An 18503-nucleotide genomic window follows, 5' to 3' on the forward strand; every position below is an offset into this window, starting at 1 on the left:
GTCGCTTGTTTCCAGGAGGATGATGATAACATGCAGTGAGATCTCTGAATATCTGAATCCTGTCTGGCTGAGGGCAGCTCGCTTGAACTCTGTGACCAGTGTCATATCATGAAGATGCAGCCGTGAAGCCTTAAATGTACCTGATCCTTTGTCAGCCTTCAGCACCTGACCCCTTCAGGAGCACAGCGTCACCGGTCACAGATGCTGATGAGATGGGGGTCAGCCCCACCTCAAAGGTGCTGAGAGCACACAGAGAGAATGGAACAGGAACTCTGTGACACCTGCCCACGACATTCTGGCAGCAATGACAAACACCATCGAGGTGCAGGCAGCAGTAATGCGCTCATGGAGTGTGAGGCCGGACCATCGTTTTGGTCTGAAGGCTGCACAAAGCACAGGGAAGATGCACTGGACTGAGACACCTGCTTTTACCTTGTGCAGGAAGCAAGGTTTCACACCTGAATGACACGAATGCTCCTCATCAGAACAAGGAGCCATAGGCAGGAAGACATTGTTGGGAGTTTATTTACAATATTGAAAATTATGTACAAGTGATTAACAGCCATGCCCAGGCTGTGCAACTACATTTCCTAAGAAGGTTAACGGGTCCCTGACGGCGCCCCTTCGCTTTGGGAGAGGGGTACGTCAGGGCTGCCCCCTGTCCGGCCAGTTGTATTCTATTTGCGTGGAGCCTTTCCTGCGCCTCTTGCGGAGGAGGTTGTCGGGATTGGTTCTGCGCGGGCCGGGCATCGGGGTGGTCCTTTCGGCATACGCCGATGACGTGCTCCTAATGTTTAATGACCCGGCTGACCTGCGGAGGATGCGCGAGTGCCAGGAGGTCTACTCTGCGGCTTCTTCTGCCAGGATCAACTGGGAGAAATGTTCTGGACTCCTGGTCGGCCCGTGGCAGACGGATCCCCTACCCGAGGAGCTCAGGCCTTTCACCTGGAGCAGGACCAGCATCCTCTACCTGGGGGTCCATCTCTGCCCTGCCGAGGAATCCTGGCCGGCCAACTGGCAGGAACTGGAGACGAAAGTCACCGCTCGCCTGCGGCGCTGGACAGGACTGCTCCGAGTGCTGTCTTACCGGGGTCGAGTTCTGGTCATAAACCAGCTGATCGCCGCCATGTTGTGGTATCGGCTGGTCACTTTGACCCCTCCCCCGGACTTTGTCGCGAAAATCCAGAGAATGCTAGTCGACTTCTTCTGGGACAAAAGATTGCACTGGGTCGCCGCTGAGGTTCTGAGTCTCCCGCTTAGGGAGGGCGGTCAGGCGCTGGTGTGCCTACGCACGCAGGTGGCGACTTTCCGTCTTCAGACCCTGCAGCGATACCTTTACGTCGAGCCTCCTCCGAGATGGTGTGCCCTGGCGACGTATTTCTTCCGCCAGGTGCACGGCCTGAATTACGACGTGCAGCTCCTGTTTGTAGATCAGAGGGGCCTCGGCTCCTTCCAGGTGTTGCCCGTCTTTTACCAGGACCTGATCAAAGTCTGGAACGTGGTCGCCACGCGACGCAGCTCTCCCCCGTCAGGAGTAGCGGCTATCGTCAGAGAGCCGCTGCTCAGGAATCCGCCCCTCCGTCCCTTTCAGTGGCTGGCGGAGAGGAGGGCTGTGGCTGCCGGGGTGACCAGGGTCGGGGACGTGCTGGGTGGCGGAGGACTGGGCTGGATGCTCCCGCAGGAGTTGGCGCGTCGCGCGTCAGTGAGTGTCCAGGTCGCAGCCGATGCCATCCAAGACCTAAAAACGGTCGTGCTCGGACCCGAAGTCATTTTAGGTCTGGAGGTGGCTCAGGTGCGCGGTGATCTTCCGGCTGAACGTTCCCCTGTTCGGACGGAATTCCACATTGGCCCCAAGCCCCGAACCCTCCCTCGGGTGCCGGTGCCCCGCAATAATATGAGCCGCCTCGGGGACATGCCCTCCGTGCCATTTGGCACGGCGCGGAGGGGTTTTCTGTACGGACTGCTGCTGCACACCTTCCATTTTCTCGCCCTGGTCCGCCGCCCGGACACGCCCTGGCGTGCCTTGTTGCCGTCCGGCGGCGGAGGCCCCCGATGGGAGGCCCTCTACGGAGGTGTTCTCCCTCTTTCTATCGGGGACCTGGGTTGGAGGGTGTTGCATGCAGCAGTCCCCTATAATCGTAAAATGTGTAGGTTCACGGACTCCCGAGACACCTGCCCTTTTTGCGGTCTTGTGGAGTCCGTGGACCACGTGTATATAGGGTGTCTTAGGCTGCACTCCCTTTTTAGTTATTTAAAAAATCTTTTGTTACTGTTTTGGTTGCACTTCAGTCCCACGCTCCTGATCTACGGACACCCGGTGCGGAAGGGGGTCGGGAAGGAGGAGGACCTCCTCGTGAACCTGCTCCTGGGCCTGGCCAAGTTGGCCATCAACAGGTCCAGGCAGCGGGCGATCGACGGGGGAGTCCCGCCCGATTGTTTGTCCCTCTTCCGCGGCTACGTTCGCGGCCGGATGTCCCTGGAAAGGGAGCACGCGGTGTCTGCCGGCACCATCGAGGCCTTCCGTGCTCGGTGGGCACCGCGGGGTCTGGGGTGTTTTGTTGACCCCTTTAATCACATCTTAGTTTGATGTTTTTAAGGTTCCTTTAAAAGTTTTTCCTTGATTTTACAGCTGACCTGACTTAGGGGCTGTGCTTGATTTCTCCCTTGTTTTTTGCTCATTTAGTTTATTGTTTTGACTCAAAAGAGTTACATTTCCTAACCTTCCTAACCCTGCCACTACATCTTGATGCTCCTCTGACATCCACAGTGGAGGTGGAGGCAGCCTGCTGACTACTACATCCTGTGTGTGATGACCTCGATGGGCCACAGAGCAGGGCTCTGAAAGCAGGCCAGGGCCCTACTGTGTGACAGTGGCACCCTCCTTGGTCTGTGGAGCTGGAGCTGTTGGGGTCATAGGAAGAGGGGATTCAGAAGGGCTGGACATGCCCGGCGTCACCTGGGTGTATGGTCCCTGGGTGCGCACATGCTGATGATCCTCCCTGTGGGTGCCTGAAGGCCCCTGGCTGAATCCTTGAGGAGAAGGGGAAGCTGGGGTGAGATTGAGCTGCCCGGCACCCCTCTCACATTGGCACTGCTGGAGGCCAACTGTGGCGCCAGCGATGGAGTTCAGTCCCCGCAGCAGTTCAGGACTGATGTCCTGGATCAAGGTCTCCATGGCAGCCACCATCCTACCAGTGTTGAACTCAGTGCATTGGCATGCCAGCGCTATCACCTCAGACTGAAGGCAGACAGTTTTCTCCATCGTGCCTTGCAATCTGATGAGCGCAGTGGACATCCCTTCCTGAAGTTCCTGGCGCTCCTGCAACTGGGGTATGACCGAGTACAGAAGCTCATTATCTGACTCAGCCTCAGCAGATTCCTGGCCTCCAGCAGACTTCCCAGTGCCGGAAACCTCTGAAGTCGCTGTCTCCACCTGCTGTGGATCAGAAAGTGCGATGTGCTCACTAGATTGTGATCCGGGGGCTACTCTAGAACTAGGTCCCACCGAGGTGTGTGTCTCTGCGCTGGTGGAAGGTGTGGGTGAACGCTGTGATGGGTCTTCAATCAGACTGCCTTTCAGATTCTTCTTCCGGTGTGTCCTTGGGGCTTGAGTGGAAGCCCTAGGTCATGGACTCCCTCAGCTGTTTCCCAGATATGCCTGTGAATGCAAGGAGAGGTAATTAGTGCATGGCAGTAGCCTATGAAACAGGACACACCACTCACAGCATTGTCGTATGATGGATGTTGCACTGCTGGATCCTCACTTGGTAGAGCACCACCGACCTCACCATCAACACAGGAACTGTCTAGATCTTCGCCGGCCAACTGGATGACTCTATTTTCAAAGTCCGTGAGAGCCTTGATTTCAGGCATTCCTCCACTTGTCTGTGACCTCTCCCTCTTGTTGAGTGCCAGCTTGTCCTGCGTGAATACAGAGGGAGAGAGTGTAAGTAGGACACCTGCCATGCCAAATGATAAGTATGCCTTGCATGTATGGATGGTGAATGGTGCCATGGATGGGTGGGATGAAGACAATGAAGGTGTGTATGAGAGAGCGATTGGTGATGTCCATTGAACTGGCAGTGAGTGAGGGCCCTGTGGATGTGTGATTGATTTGTGAGCGTGTGAGTTGAGAGTGATGAGAAGTGTGACTTACCCTGGCGGAGGGGAGGAGATCATTCATCCTCTTGCGGCACAGGGTGACTGTCCGCTTTTGCAGGGCATTGGCACTGACCACCACTGCCACCGCCTTCCATGCTGGATTGGTGATGTTGTTGCCCATCCTGCAGCCAGAGGGGGTGTGGAGGACATCACGCGGGGCCTCCACTGCATCCAAAAGGTGCTCAAGGGACGCATCGCTAAACCAGGGTCTGCAATATCTTGCCTTTCGGGGCCATGTCTTTTTTGCAGCAGCTGTGGGCTGGTAGCGCTGAGAGGTGTGTGCATGGCTGCACTTTAAATATGGCACTCAGTGTGATGAAGCGGTGAGATGGTGGGCCAATCGGACACCGTCCGCCCTCAAGACAGTCTGTTTCCCGGGAATGCACGATTAATGAGGCGGGATTTGGATGATACAGCGTGAAAAACCGCCAAGTGGCCCACGGGCAAAACGTTCTTTTTCCAGCCCGCTGCCGCACTCTGTGCAAATCTAGGATGATTTCTTCCCAAGTTAACAAAAAACACAGGACTAGCACTAAATATTCCTGGGTTCAAGTTGTTGAGTATTAAATGGATATTGTCTTGAACATATTAAATAGATATGTCCGTCTTCACCAAGAAAGAAGATGCCGTGAAAGTCAGAAAAAGAGGAAATAGTTGTGATACTGGAGGCTAATAATTGATAAAAAGGTGTTAAAAAGCCTGGCCGTACTTAAAGTCACCAGGGTCAGATGGCATACATACAACAATGCTGAGGGAAGTAAGGGTGGAAATTGCAGAGGTTGAACAATACAGAGGTGTGAAGGCTGAATGGCCTCCTTCTTTGCTGTAACCATTCTATGATTCTATTTGATAAATCGTGCATGTAGCTTTATCATATCTGCTTCGCCATCAACCTTTTTAATATTTCATGTTAACAATGAGTCAGAATTATTCATTTCTTTTGGCTGTAGCATCCATTCAATTTATTACAAAGTATTTACAACATAGACCCAACCCATTCATCCCAACAGGTCCATGCTGGTGTTTATGCTACACACAAGTCCCCTCCTACCTTTCTTCAAGTTACCCCATCAACATAGCCTTCCACTTCTTTCTCCCTCATGTGTCTCTTCCTAAATGCATATGTGCTATTCATCTCAACTACTCCAATTGTGGTCGCAAGTTCCACATTATCACCAATCTCTGGGTAAAGAAGTTTCTCCTGAATTCCCTATTAGATTTGTTGGTGACTCGCTTATATTCATGATCCCAAGTTCAGGTCTCACCTGTGAATGGAAACATCTGTACTTCTAACATATTAAACCCTGTCATAATCTTAAAAAACCTCTAACCTCTCAGTCTTCTCTTTTTTAGTGATAAGAGCACCAGCCTGATTAATCTTTCCTGATAAGTCTAACCTCTCAGACCTGGCATCATCCTCGTGAATCTTATTTGCAGTGTTCTTATATCCTTTTCATAATATGAAGATCTGAACTGTTCACAGTAGACCAAAGGTTCAATACAAGGTTAGCATAGCTTCTCTGCTTTTTAATTCTATCCCTGTTTTATTTACTTTCTTTAGGGCTTTCCCAACTGTGTCACTAGTTTTAGTGATTTGTGTATCTCTACCCCCAAACCCTCTGTTGCTTTATCCCATTCAACTATTTATTATCCAAGGTGACCTTCTTATTCTTCCTAGCAAAATGTACCACATAAAAATTATTTATACTGAAGATCATTTGTCAATCATGTGCCCATTCTGTAAGTTTATTAATGTTTGCTTGTATTTCAACATTATCTTCCCCTGTATCAACTGCACCTCCTAAATCGGTGTCATCCACAAATTTTGAAATTGTACTTAAATTGAGCCCAAATCATTCAGATAAATGTATGAAAGCAAATCATCCTTTACTGGTTCAATACAAGAACGTCAAAAATATAGACAACATCCTTTCAGGTAATCGTTGTACATCTACAGGATGTACACAAAGGGATTTCTTTATTTAATCCTTTGTCCTTGAACTGCATTAATATTCTTTAATAATGATAACATTTGCATTTTTATACCATTGCTGTAATATTTATGGTGCAACATCAGTTATGTCCCATTAACCTTTGGTGGTAAGCTGATTATATTGGAGCTTTTAACAAACTTCACTAAAATATTAGACTCAGTAAGTAGTGACCATGATTTTCCTAACCTGTCAAATATTTCCACGGGCGTAATGTTTCCGAAACCTATCCTTCAAGTAGTTAAGTTGTTCAGCCTTTTTTTTTTGTCAATTTCTTGATAAGTACTAAGATAACAGGGTCTTGGAATTTTTCCAACTTGTCACAATTTCCAGGCAAAGGATATTTGTGTTCTAAGCGAGCATAGACACGTATCGACGCTGAAAGTGCCAGTGAAATTGCTGAAGGATGTTTCCTTTTTCATCACCCGCCCATGTTTCATTGATAGATATATTTCCAATTAGATTTAATCTCATTTCTGCTCAAATATCATAACTCTTCGATCAGCCTTCAGAATTGTAGATAACTTCTCAAGGGCAATGCTAAATTTCATCAAAATGGTACTTTCAGAATTATAATGAGCATTTATTAACAATAAATAATGCTTATGCAGAGACAATCTATAAGCAGGGATTCAAAAATCACAGTGCACCAACTAGAAAAGTTCTCAGTGTTGCACCTAGTGCTCCCAGGATCAACTCTCCATTTTGCGACGCTAAATGATCTTAGTAGCCATTTATCTTACTTATTTTACAGTTCATAACTGGGCTTAGCTGTGACGATAACAGCTATTGGTGATTTCCACATACAGGTAAACACAACAGCAACGTTTGGCATCACACAATTAAAATGGAAGTCCAGAAGTTACCGTCAAAAATATCCAGCTCCTTCAAAGCATGCACTGTTGTAGTCTTTGCCAACAGACTCAACACTGAATTCACTGTAATTGCATGAAATGAGGGTAGTTCCTCATTAATTCTGCATTTAAAAAATAGCTGGAAAGGATAGAGCTAGTGCATTCAGGAGTAAGTGAGTTTTTAAACGATGATTGTAACAACCTCTCTGGCTCTGAAAACCTACTTTTACAAATGTGGTGTCTCATTTCCTCAGAAGAAAATTAATGTTATGATTTAGAACTTTTTTTTACCTAGTTTTGTTTTTCTGTTTTCATCTTTATACCTCCCTCCCTGAATCTTGGCCATTACATTTGTCCCATTGCAAATTGCAAATGCAATTGTGATGTATATGCTTCAAAAATAATTTTTGATAATGCTATGCATCAGAAATGCAAAAAACTGTCACCATGCCTGTTTGAATAACTAAAACTACATTTTCTTCAGAAGGTAAGCCTGTAAACTTAGGAAACCACTGAACAGCAGGTGGCATTTTGCTATTATATCTTCCCTAGTGACTTTTCTTTCAGATAGCCACACTGAGAAATGGTTTTAATCAATCAGTCATGTATCTGCATTTCAAATGGGTGACAGATCATAAAGACTGATGATGGACATTCCAAAGCTATGACAAAGAATAGGCTGGAAGAATGATTTTAGGAACATTGGGACAGGAGCAAGTCACTTAGCCCCTCAAACCTGTTCTGCCATTCAATGAGACAATGGCTGATCTGTGACCTAACTTGCTTTGCCCATATCCCTAATACCTTTCATTAACAATAATCTATCCATCTCAGTTTTGAAATTAACAACTGATGCAACATCAATTGCTGTTTGCCTAAAAATGTTCCAAACTTCTACTACACATTGCGTGAGGAAGTGTTTCCTAATTTTACACCTGAAAGCTCTGGGTCTAATTTTTAGACTATGCCTCCGGTCCTAGATTCCCTAACTAGTGGAAATGGTTAGTACCAATCTCCACTATTTGGTACCCTTAATATCTTAAAAATTTCAATGGAATCACCCCTGAATCTCCTAAGTCCCAGCTGGGGAACACAGCCCTAGCTTGTTTAACACAAAAGCAGAACAGTGTGGGTGCTGGAAATACTCAGCGTGTCTTGTTTGTTTCATCTCCCCTTGTCAATTGACCCTTGGAGTCCAGGTGTCATTCTAGTAGGTCTACACTGCATTTCTTCCAAGGCCAATTTATCCTTATGTCACGGATATGTCATTATAGATTTTGTAACAAACTGTAATAACTTTTAAAATTGGACAAAAGTGAGTCTTAAAACCCAGAAGTAACATGACTTCTTTTGAGGATTCCAGCTGCTGTCAGCCAAACTGTCCTTATCTCAAAGAGGGATCACAAGGCACTTGAAATTCAAGGATGTCTTGGACAACTTAATTGAATCTCCTAAAATGTCTGAAAAACCCTTTTACTTCTGAGAGAACAGGAGACAGGAAGGGCTGCTTCAAAAGATGGCAATTTAATTGACTTATTTGCTTTGTGGAACAATGCCTCACCTAAATTAACATAGCATTCATTTTATGCTTCCTTTTGAATTATAAGAAGGGCTGCAAGGAGCCATTTTGGTGTGGCTGTTTTGAGAGAGACTGCCAGCAGACAGCTCTCAGCTAAAACACATCTGAGAGCTGGGGTTCCCTACCAGCTAGAGCTACAGAGGAAGATGCCAAGAAGAAAAACATAATGGTTCTGCTAAAAAAAACTGGAAACTAGGCAGTCTTTAAGTTCTGTACTGGCATAGCCCATAAAGAAAAAGGACTTTCACTCACTCCCCCAACGCTGCTGACCTGCACTTGTACAGGCAACTTTCCAGACAGTTGGATGCAGAAGCCATCGCACCTGCTGAACCTGACTTCAAGCGTCAAACCCTTCACTTCTGAAAGAATGAATTCAAGGCAACAGGTCTGCAACAGTACTTCACAGAGACTGATTTGAAGTCTCACTTTTAAATATCTTATTTTTGTTTATTTGCATTTTAATCTTTGTGCCTGTAATTTTAGTTAATAACTTTATCCCTTTTACCTAAGTAACTTTCAGCAGTAGTTTTGTAATAAACTAACATTTGTCATGTCTAAGGCTAAAGCTTGTCCCTGGGTTATTTTTAATTGAATCGCTCATAAATTAAAAGTGGGCTAGATACATACACTCACACACTCACACACACACATACATACACACACACACACACATTTTTAGCTCATGGACCACTTTAAGGAAATGTCTTTTACGTGGCCCTGACACTTTCCAAGGTGTGATAGCCAGAACCATTTGAAGTATAACAAAATGCAAAGAAGAAACCACCGGGATAGATTTAGAAGGAGAATGTATTACATGACAAATCTGCTCATCCTCTTTGAGAACATTCCAGGGAAAAAGGAAGATTCTGGATAAGGATAAGAGTATAAGGTTGTGACTGGAGCAGGTAAATGAAATGGATAAAGAATAATGGAGAGTATAGGACTTTGACTTAAGTCTTGTGAAAGATGTAGCGGCAGAGTAGGGTAGGGTTGCCAACCATCCAGGATTGGCCGGGAGTCTCCAGAGATTGAATATCAATCTCCAGGGCACTGCTGTGTGCAACCCTGGAGAAAAACCATAGGGAGAGTTAAAAAGATTTTTTTTGTTATTTTCTTTGAACATTTCTCTTCATCAGATATAAAAATATTAAAAATGGGGGAGAAAAAAGGCTGTTTGGCTGACAGTCAAGCATCAACCAATTGAGTAATGAGTCTTTTTTGCTTTCCAATTGGCATAGGAAAACAGTGCGTAACAAGGACGCAAGTGTTGGCTGGAGCGCGGGGACAAGTCATGTGATGTAACCTCCAGGAAAACATCAAATCATAGTTGGCAACCCTAGAGTGAGGAGAGACGTTGAGTGCAGTTTTATAAGTGGAACTGGACTTTATTGTATCCTCTCTACGTGAATGATTTGAATACAGATGCTATGGGCTGAATTGTCCAGTCCCACTGGCAGCAGGCGTTAGGGCAGGCGACGGGGGACAATATGGGTAAAAAGGCCAAAAATCGGTTTCGTGCTGCTGTGAAACCATCTTGTGATCAAATGTTCCAGCCGTCAATGGCGGGCTGCATTTCCCACCACCGCACATCAGGAACCTGCTTTCAATACTTTAGCATCTCATTATAATTCCTGCTCACCGGAATCACCCCCCCTCACGCTGGATCATGTGGGCGCCACACCGACGTGTTTCACAACTGTATGGAAGTGACGTGCACCTGGCGAGCTGGGGGTTGGGGTGGGATGGTGTGGGGGGGGGTGTATTGGTGGTGGTGAGGGAAGCTGCCACACACTTGGAAAAGCTTGTCAAAGGTGAGCAATTCTTCCACAGCTGAGACCGTTCAGCTGCAGCTCCATTGACCTGCTCGGAGCCGGGCCTCTGAGGCTTTTCTGTCCACTCGAGCAACGCAAAAGCAAGAAAATGCCACCAAATGCTCCAAAACATCTCACCCCTCGGGCACAGACTGCAAATTAATGTGTGTTTTAGGGGGAAGCAGAAGAATTGGTCGACTGTGCAAGTTGTAAAATCCCTTGTGAAAGGGGCCATGGTGCAGTCTGGAGATGCTCACATCCCCTTGCAATGTCTTTATTAAGGTTTGGACCAGTATCCCTCATGGTTCAAGCTAACAGTGCAGTCTTGCAGTGTGGGTTAGGAGAATGCCTGAGCCTGACCTGAGATCACAGCGTGCAGTCCAGTGGCCAAAGCTGCCGTCAATCGGTCAAGTGGAGTGGGGTGGAGGTGGGTGGGGTTTCAGTTATCCATACAACATAGGAGCAAAAGTAAGCTAATCGGCCCAAACAGTCTGCTCTGCCACTCAATGAGATCATGGCTGACCTGATAATCCTCAACTCCAGTTTCCTGCCTTTTCCCCATAACCCTTGATTCCCTTACTGACTAAAAATCTGTCCATCTCAGCCTTGAATATACCTATCGACCCAGCCTCTACAGCCCTCTGTGGTAAAGACTTCCACAGAATCACTACCTTCTGAGAGAAGAAATTCCTCCTCATCTCTGTCTTGAATGGGTGACCCCTTACTCTGAGATTATGCCCTCTGGTCCTAGACTCTCCCACAAGGGGAAACAACCTCTCAGTATCTACCCTGTTGAGCCCCCTAAGGATCTTATATGCTTCAATAAGGTCACCTCTCATTCTTCTAAACTCCAATGAGTACAGGCCCAACCTACTCAACCTCTCCTCATAAGAAAATCCCTCCATACCCGGGATCAACCTAGTGAACCTTCTCTGGACTGCCTCCATTGCCAGTATATAAATATATATATAAGCCATGAAGTGCACTACACACTGGCAAAGTGATGGCCAGCACTCTCCAGCATACATGAAGGGGCCTTCAGACTTAACCAAGAGACACATATGCTAACCCATACGTCTCTCTCTTTGATCCTGCAGGAGGAGACCATCAGGATCATGGAGCCAGGTGACTTAGCGGTACGCCTCATGGCTTACAGAGAGCAGAGAAGAAGAAGGAGTGTGTGGCAAAGGCACCTGGCTTGGCAAAGGGAGGAGCACCTCCCTCAAGATGAAGAGGCAGCAGAGCCTGCTGTGCACACAGCTGAAGATCCACAGAGAGGTGTCGCTCGGAGGTGCTTCGCCAGACCGAGGGTCTATAGACAGCACTTGTCATTCCCGCAGGTGACCGAGAACCTGCATTGCCGAAGACGGTGCATGTCTAGGGAGCAGGTCGGTCACATATGCCACCTGCTGCAGGATTTGACACCACAAGGACACGGAGGGCATCCACCTACCGCGATGCTCAATTTTTTACATCAGTGGATCCTTCCAGGACTCCACAGGTGACCTGTGCAGGATCTCACCTGCCGCTGCACAGAAGTGTATTCAGGAGGCCACAGATGCCATCTTTGCGAAGGCAGAGAACTTTGTGCATTTAAACGGGGATCAGGAAAGCCAGGAAGCAAGAGCACTGGGATTTGCACAGATCTCTGGCTTTCCACAGGTGCAGGGTGCCATCGACTACGCTCACGTGACACTTAGATCTCCATGGCAACAAGCAGTCAACTACATCAACCACAAGGGCTTCCACTCGCTGAAGGTTCAGCTGTTGTGCGACCACCACAAACACATCCTACAAGTCTGCGCACAATTCCCAGGGAGTGTCCATGGCTCCTACATCCTCAGCAGGTCTCAGATCCCTGACATCTTCCACAGTCCAGAGAAGCTGCAGGGTTGGCTCCTCAGGGACAAGGGTTACCCACAGAGGACGTGGCTGATGACGCCCGTGCGGTGTTCTCAGACTGCAGCAGAGCAACGGTACAACGAGTCACATGCCGCAACCCAGACTTTGGTGGAGCAAACGTTAGGCATTTTGAAAATGAGGTTCTGGTTCCTCGACAGGCCTGGCAAAGCAATGGAATCCAGTCCACCAAGGGTGTTGCTCATCATCATCACTTGCTGCGTCCTCCACAACCTGGCACCGCAAAGGAGGAGGACCTGGGAGGAGATGGAAGAGCTGCACCTCTCCTTCGATGATGAGAACGTCAAAGGGAATGATGGTGATGAGGTCCTCGAAGGCGAGGATGCCAGTAATGAGGCCATTGCACTGGCTAGATGAGGCAGGTGCGCTCGGGAGGCCCTCATAACCGCAAGATTCGTGGAGGACGATGACAAGATGCAGCGAGGACAGACTTGCATCCTCAACTTGCATCTGCGAGCGTTTGACTCCTGTGTGGCTGATGGCAGCGAACATACCCTCAGTGCTCAGGCTCATGTCATGGAGACGCAGCGCAGGCCCTAATAATCGCTAGATTCCAGGAGGATGATGATGACACTGAGGCAGTGAGGACATTCCATTGTTCTTCACATTGCCTCTGTGAATGTCTGACTCCTGTCTGGCCGTGGGCAGCTTGTTTGCGCTCTGTGATCAGGGTCATATCATGGATACACAGCCATGAAACTTTAAGTGCACCTGATCCTTTGTCAGCCTTCAGCACCTGACCCCTTCAGGAGCACAGCATCACCGGTCACAAATGATAAAGAGATTGGGGGCCAGCCACACCTCAAAGGTGCTGAGAGCACACAGAGAGAATGATGGAACTCTGTGATGCCTGCCCACGACATTCTGGCAGCAATGACAAACACCATCGAGGTGCAGGCATCAGTAACGTGTCCAGTGAGTGTGATGCCGGACTGTCACTTTGGTCTGAAAGTTACACACTGCGTAGAGGAGAGGCCCTGGACTGAGACATCTGCCTTTATCTTGTGAAAGAACCAAAGTTTCATATCTGAGTGACACAAACACTGCTCATCAGAATAAGGAGCCATAGGCAAGCAGACTTTCTTGGGAGTTTATTTCCATTAGTGAAAATTATGTACAAGTGATTAATAGCCGTGCGCAGGTGGTGTAATTACATCTTCTTAACCTTCCTAACGCTGCCGCTACATCTTGGTGCTCCCCCGACATCTACAGCGGAGGTGGAGGCAGCCTGCTGACTGTGATGACCTTGGCGGGCGTCCCCTGGAGGGCTGAGACCTGGAGGGCCCTGGCCTGATTTGGGTGTCCTGCTGTGGGCCAGCTGCACCCTCCTGGTTCTGCTGATCTGGGGCTGTGGGGGGTCACAGGAAGAGGGGATTTGGATCAGCCAGATTTTCCCTGTAGTCACCTGGTTGAATGGCACCGGGGTGTTGAGCTGCTGGTCTTCCTCCCTATTGGTGGTCAACGGCCCCTGGCTAACTCCTTGAGGAGAAGGGGCAGCTGGAGTGAGATTGAGTTGCCCTACACCCCTCTTGTGTTGACACTGTTGGAAGCCAACTATGGCATCAGCGATGGAGTTCAGCCCGTGCAGCAGTGCAGGAGCAACGTCCTGGACCAAGGTCTCCATGATGGCCGCCATCCTGCCAGTGTTAGGCTCAGTGCATCAGCATGACAGTGTGAACACCCTGGACTGAAGGCAGATGGGCCGCTCCATCATGCCTTGCAATCTGAGGGATGTAACAGACATCCCTTCCCAATGGTCCTGAGCTTGCCTTCGCAGCTCCAGCAACTGAGGTGTGACTGAGGCCAGAGGCTCATCATCTGACTCGGACTCAGCAGATTTCTGGCCTCCAGCAGTCCTCCGAGTGCTGGAAACCTGGGAAGCCCCACCCTCGGCCTGCTGTGGTTCAGACAGTGTGATATGTTCACCAGGTTGTGACCCCAAAGCCACTCTAAAGCTAGGTCCCACTGAGGTGTGTGTCTCTACACTGGTGGAAGATGTGGGTAAGCGCTGTGACAGGTCTTCAATTAGGGCCTCATCAGATATTTCTTCTGAAGCGTCTTCAGGGCTTGAGTCGAGGAGTTGGCTCGTGGACCCCCTCATCTGCTTCCCAGATGTGCCTCTGAATGCAAGGAGAGATAATTAGTGTATGGCAAGGGACTGCGGAACAGGGGAACTCACTCACAGCATGGTTGTCTGATGGATGTTGCACTGCTGGATCCTCACTTGGTTGAGCACCGCCAACCTCACCGTCAGCACAGGAACAGTCCAGATCATCGCTGGCCAGCTGGATGACTCTATTTTCAAAGCCTGTGAGGACCGTGATGTCGAGAATTCCTCCACCAGTCTGCGACCTCTCCCTTTTGCTGTGTGCCAGTTTGTCCTGCATGAAAACAAATGGAGAGAGTTTAAGTAGGATGCCTGCCAGGCCAGATGAAAAAGATGCCTGGCATGTGTGGGTGGTGAGCGGTGCTGTGGACAAGGTGAGGACACAATCTGCAGGGCAGATGAAGGTGCGTGTGAGAGAGTGAATGGTGATGTTCCATGAACTGGCAGTGACTGGGATCCCTCTGGATGTGTGATGGGTTTGTGAGTGTGTGTGCTTAGGGTGATGAGAAGAGTCACTTGCCCTGGTTGAACAGAGGAGATCATTCATCCTCTTTCGGCGCTGAGTCCTCTTTTGCAGGGCGTTGGCACTGACCACCGGCTCCCACGCTGGATTTGTCACCTTGCTTGCTAGTCTACACCCAGAATGAGGGTAGAGGACTTAACCGTGGGCCCCCTCTGCATCCAGTGGGGCCCCTGAGTGAAATGTTGCTAAATTTGGGGGCAGCACGTTTCCTCCCTTTGGCAGCTATGGCTTTTCAGCAGCTTCCGATTCTTTAGCAAGTGTTAGCTCTGTGCAGGGGCACCTTTTAAACGTGGCGCCCAGGAAAGCCTGAGTTGACGGTGGGGCAGGCGAATCAGAGGCTGCCCGGACAGCGATCCGGGGGATGCGCCAGGAAGGGGATGGTTCAATGCTGAATGCCCACCATTGCGGCCGGCGGGTAGCACAGGCTTTTTTCACTCCTGCTGCCGAGCTTATTGCAAATCTGGGCAGATTCCTCCCTCTGTGTAAGCTCATTCAATTTGCAGATATAGGAAGAGGAGGATGGATGAAGGTTGCGGTTAACACAATGTGAAAGGATTTAGGTCAGTTATGCAATTGGGAGACAAATAGCGAATTGAACGCAACGTTGACAGATGCTGTGTTTTATATTGAGTGAAAAAAATAATCTAACAGCGGTGTGCGGTGAAGGCAATAAAATTAGCATTGGAAGATTTTACATCAAAGAGTCACTCTAGATCCATCGCTATCAACGGTGAGACAGTCTGGAGAAACAATTTGAGATACATAGCTAGAGCAATAGAATATATATATGTACAGAGTATGTGTTGAAGATCTATACTAGCTAATAACAAACTGAATTTATATCAAAGTGAATGCTGGAAATCTACAATAAAAACAGAAAATGCTGGTAGTACCCTGCACGTCAGGCAGCATCTGTGGAAAGAGTAAAATGGAGCTAACATTTCAAGTCTGTGACCTGTCATCAGTTCTCTCTCCATGAGGAGAGAAGACTACAAAGGTCAGTCAAATAGGGAGGTTTTAACGACCGTCTTAAAAGTGGAGAGAGGAGTAGAGAGGCGAAGAGAGTTAGGAAAAGAATTCCAGAGCTTAGGATTGAGGCATCTGAAGGCATGAACGTCAATAGAGGAGCGGAATAAATTAGAGACACACAAAAGGCTAGAATTGGAGATGAAGAGGACTTTTTTTATGCAGTAACTCATTGTGGTTTGGAATGCTCTATCTAAAAGAGCGATGGAAGCAGATATTTAATAGTAACTTTCAGAAACAAATTGGACGGTGGAAGAGGAAAGGATAATGCAGGACCATGGAGAAAGAGCAAAATATCGAGACTATTTAGCTAGCTGTTACAGAACAGAATCCTCACAGTCCCTTGGAGGAGGGCTTAAAGGTGGAATTGGAAGGAAAGTCTGAAGTAAAGCCATCAGGTCAGTGGCCCGATGAGTTTGCACTTCCAGGTTATCTTGCCAGAGGCGCATCATTACTGGCAATGAATACCCACCTGGCAGAGGCTGGTAGCCAACCTGAATGCTTTTGCCCATTTGTGGACTGATAGGGGACACCGCTGGGACCAGCCACTCCACTGAGGCCAAAACTCACAGCCATGAACCTGCTTCCACAATTCTTTCAGACAGTGCATTTCAAATCGCTATGAGTTACTGCACTAAAAAAATCCTCATTCTCTCCAATTCTAGCCTCTTGTGTGTCTCTGATTTATTCCACTCCTCTATTGATGTTCATGCCTTCAGATGCCTCGACCCTAAGCTCTGGAATTCTTTTCCTAACCCTCTCTGCCTCTCACCACCTTTAAGGCAGTCCTGAACACCTCCCTATTTGACTGAGCTTTTTAGCCTCCTCCCCTAATGGAGAGAGAACTGATGAAAGGTCACAGACTTGAAATGCTAACTCTATTTTTCTCTTTCTGTAGATGCTGCCTCACTTGCAGGGCGCTCCCAGCATTTTGTGTTTTGCTTTTAGATTTCCACCATCTGCTTTTATATAAATTCATGTTGCTATTGGCCAGTGTAGATCTTCGGCACATACTCTGTACGCTTGTATATTTGATTGCTCTTGCGATGGATCCCAAAATGTTACCACAGCTTATTTTTTTTAAGTTGAGACCTCTTCAGAAGGTGCCTGAAGGCGGAGGTGGCTTTCCCCTCCCTCACCCCGCACCACCTCTCCCAGAGGGGCTGCCATCCTTCCAAGGCTGCAGGTCCCCCCCGGGACCCCTCAGAAACCCACCTGCCAATTAACTAATTAATTGGACAGTGCTCCCGAAGGCAGCCTCTTCATTGGTTGTCTCTGGGAAGATTTGAGAAATGGACACGCTACCGTCAAGCGCAGGGTCGAGATCCATACGTGGTCTCACCCCAGCAATTATTCTTAAACAGGACAGAGTTGTGCCCTCATAGAGGAATTTAATTGGATGAATACCCTCCTTTGTTGTGCTAGATGTTGTAATATGCCTTTAAGGGATAGCAGCATGTCATCACTTTGAGGGAAATGTGTCATGTGATTCAGTCTCAGTTTCACATCGGCCTGTAGCAGAACACAGGCACACAGCCCTGCTCCTGATGTCTTCAAACTTTTTGTCCATGTATTTAGGTTCACATGTGCCTAGACTTAATTAAAAAACCCACAATGTGTTTGCGCATTCCCTTAGGAGCGATTGGTGTTTTTATATCATCATAACACACACAGCGCTCGAGTTCTACGAATGTGCTGCATTCTTTAGTATTCTAAAACCTATGGTAGATGCAGCACTTGGAGATCTGTACTGCAAGATGCTTTTGGCTGGTAATCATTATTATCTGCAGGTCAGCTCAAGAGATTAGGTGAACTGGATCCAAATATCAATCAATATTTGTGTAACAGAATTTTATGTACATGTATGTTCATTCACTCATGGGATTTTTTAAATATTTATTCATGGGATGTGGGCATCTCTGGCCAGGTCAACATTTAACAGAACGATTTAGATACTATCATATCTCATCAATTCATATTCTTATCAGTAAATGTTTGTGCTTTTTTAATATTGCAACGGTCCATTGTGAAATGCAATGGAATAATCAGTTAACCAGGATTGACATGACTTCACAAAATTCCCTCATAAATGACACCATTACACCTATTTGCATAATTTTACAACTCACAATTGTCCAGAGCAGCGAATACAACTGATATGCACATCAGAAAGGGAATTGAATTGTCTCGTTCTTGTTTTCACCCTGTCGGAGATGATGTATAATACAAATAGAGCCTTCACCTTTCTCAATCCCTCTGGAAAACACTCTCAATTTGATACATTGCTTTGCAATATTCCTTGTTTGATTAAGGGAATTAGAAAAATCACAAATACACAGCTAAGGCAAATATAATATCCCTCTCAGTATGAAGCATTTTCTGGGAGTTATTCAAGAATAACATTTCATCAAGATTAAGCTCATTGGCGAGGATTCATTTGGTTTCTCTATTTATAAGGGAGCTGGGTATACTCCATCAGTGGGTGTATATTCTTCTTCAGTTCTCTGCCTGAGGGCAGGACCGACCCACAG

This window comes from Cetorhinus maximus, chromosome 7 (assembly GCF_964194155.1).
Source record: "Cetorhinus maximus chromosome 7, sCetMax3.hap1.1, whole genome shotgun sequence".
NCBI lineage: Eukaryota > Metazoa > Chordata > Chondrichthyes > Lamniformes > Cetorhinidae > Cetorhinus > Cetorhinus maximus.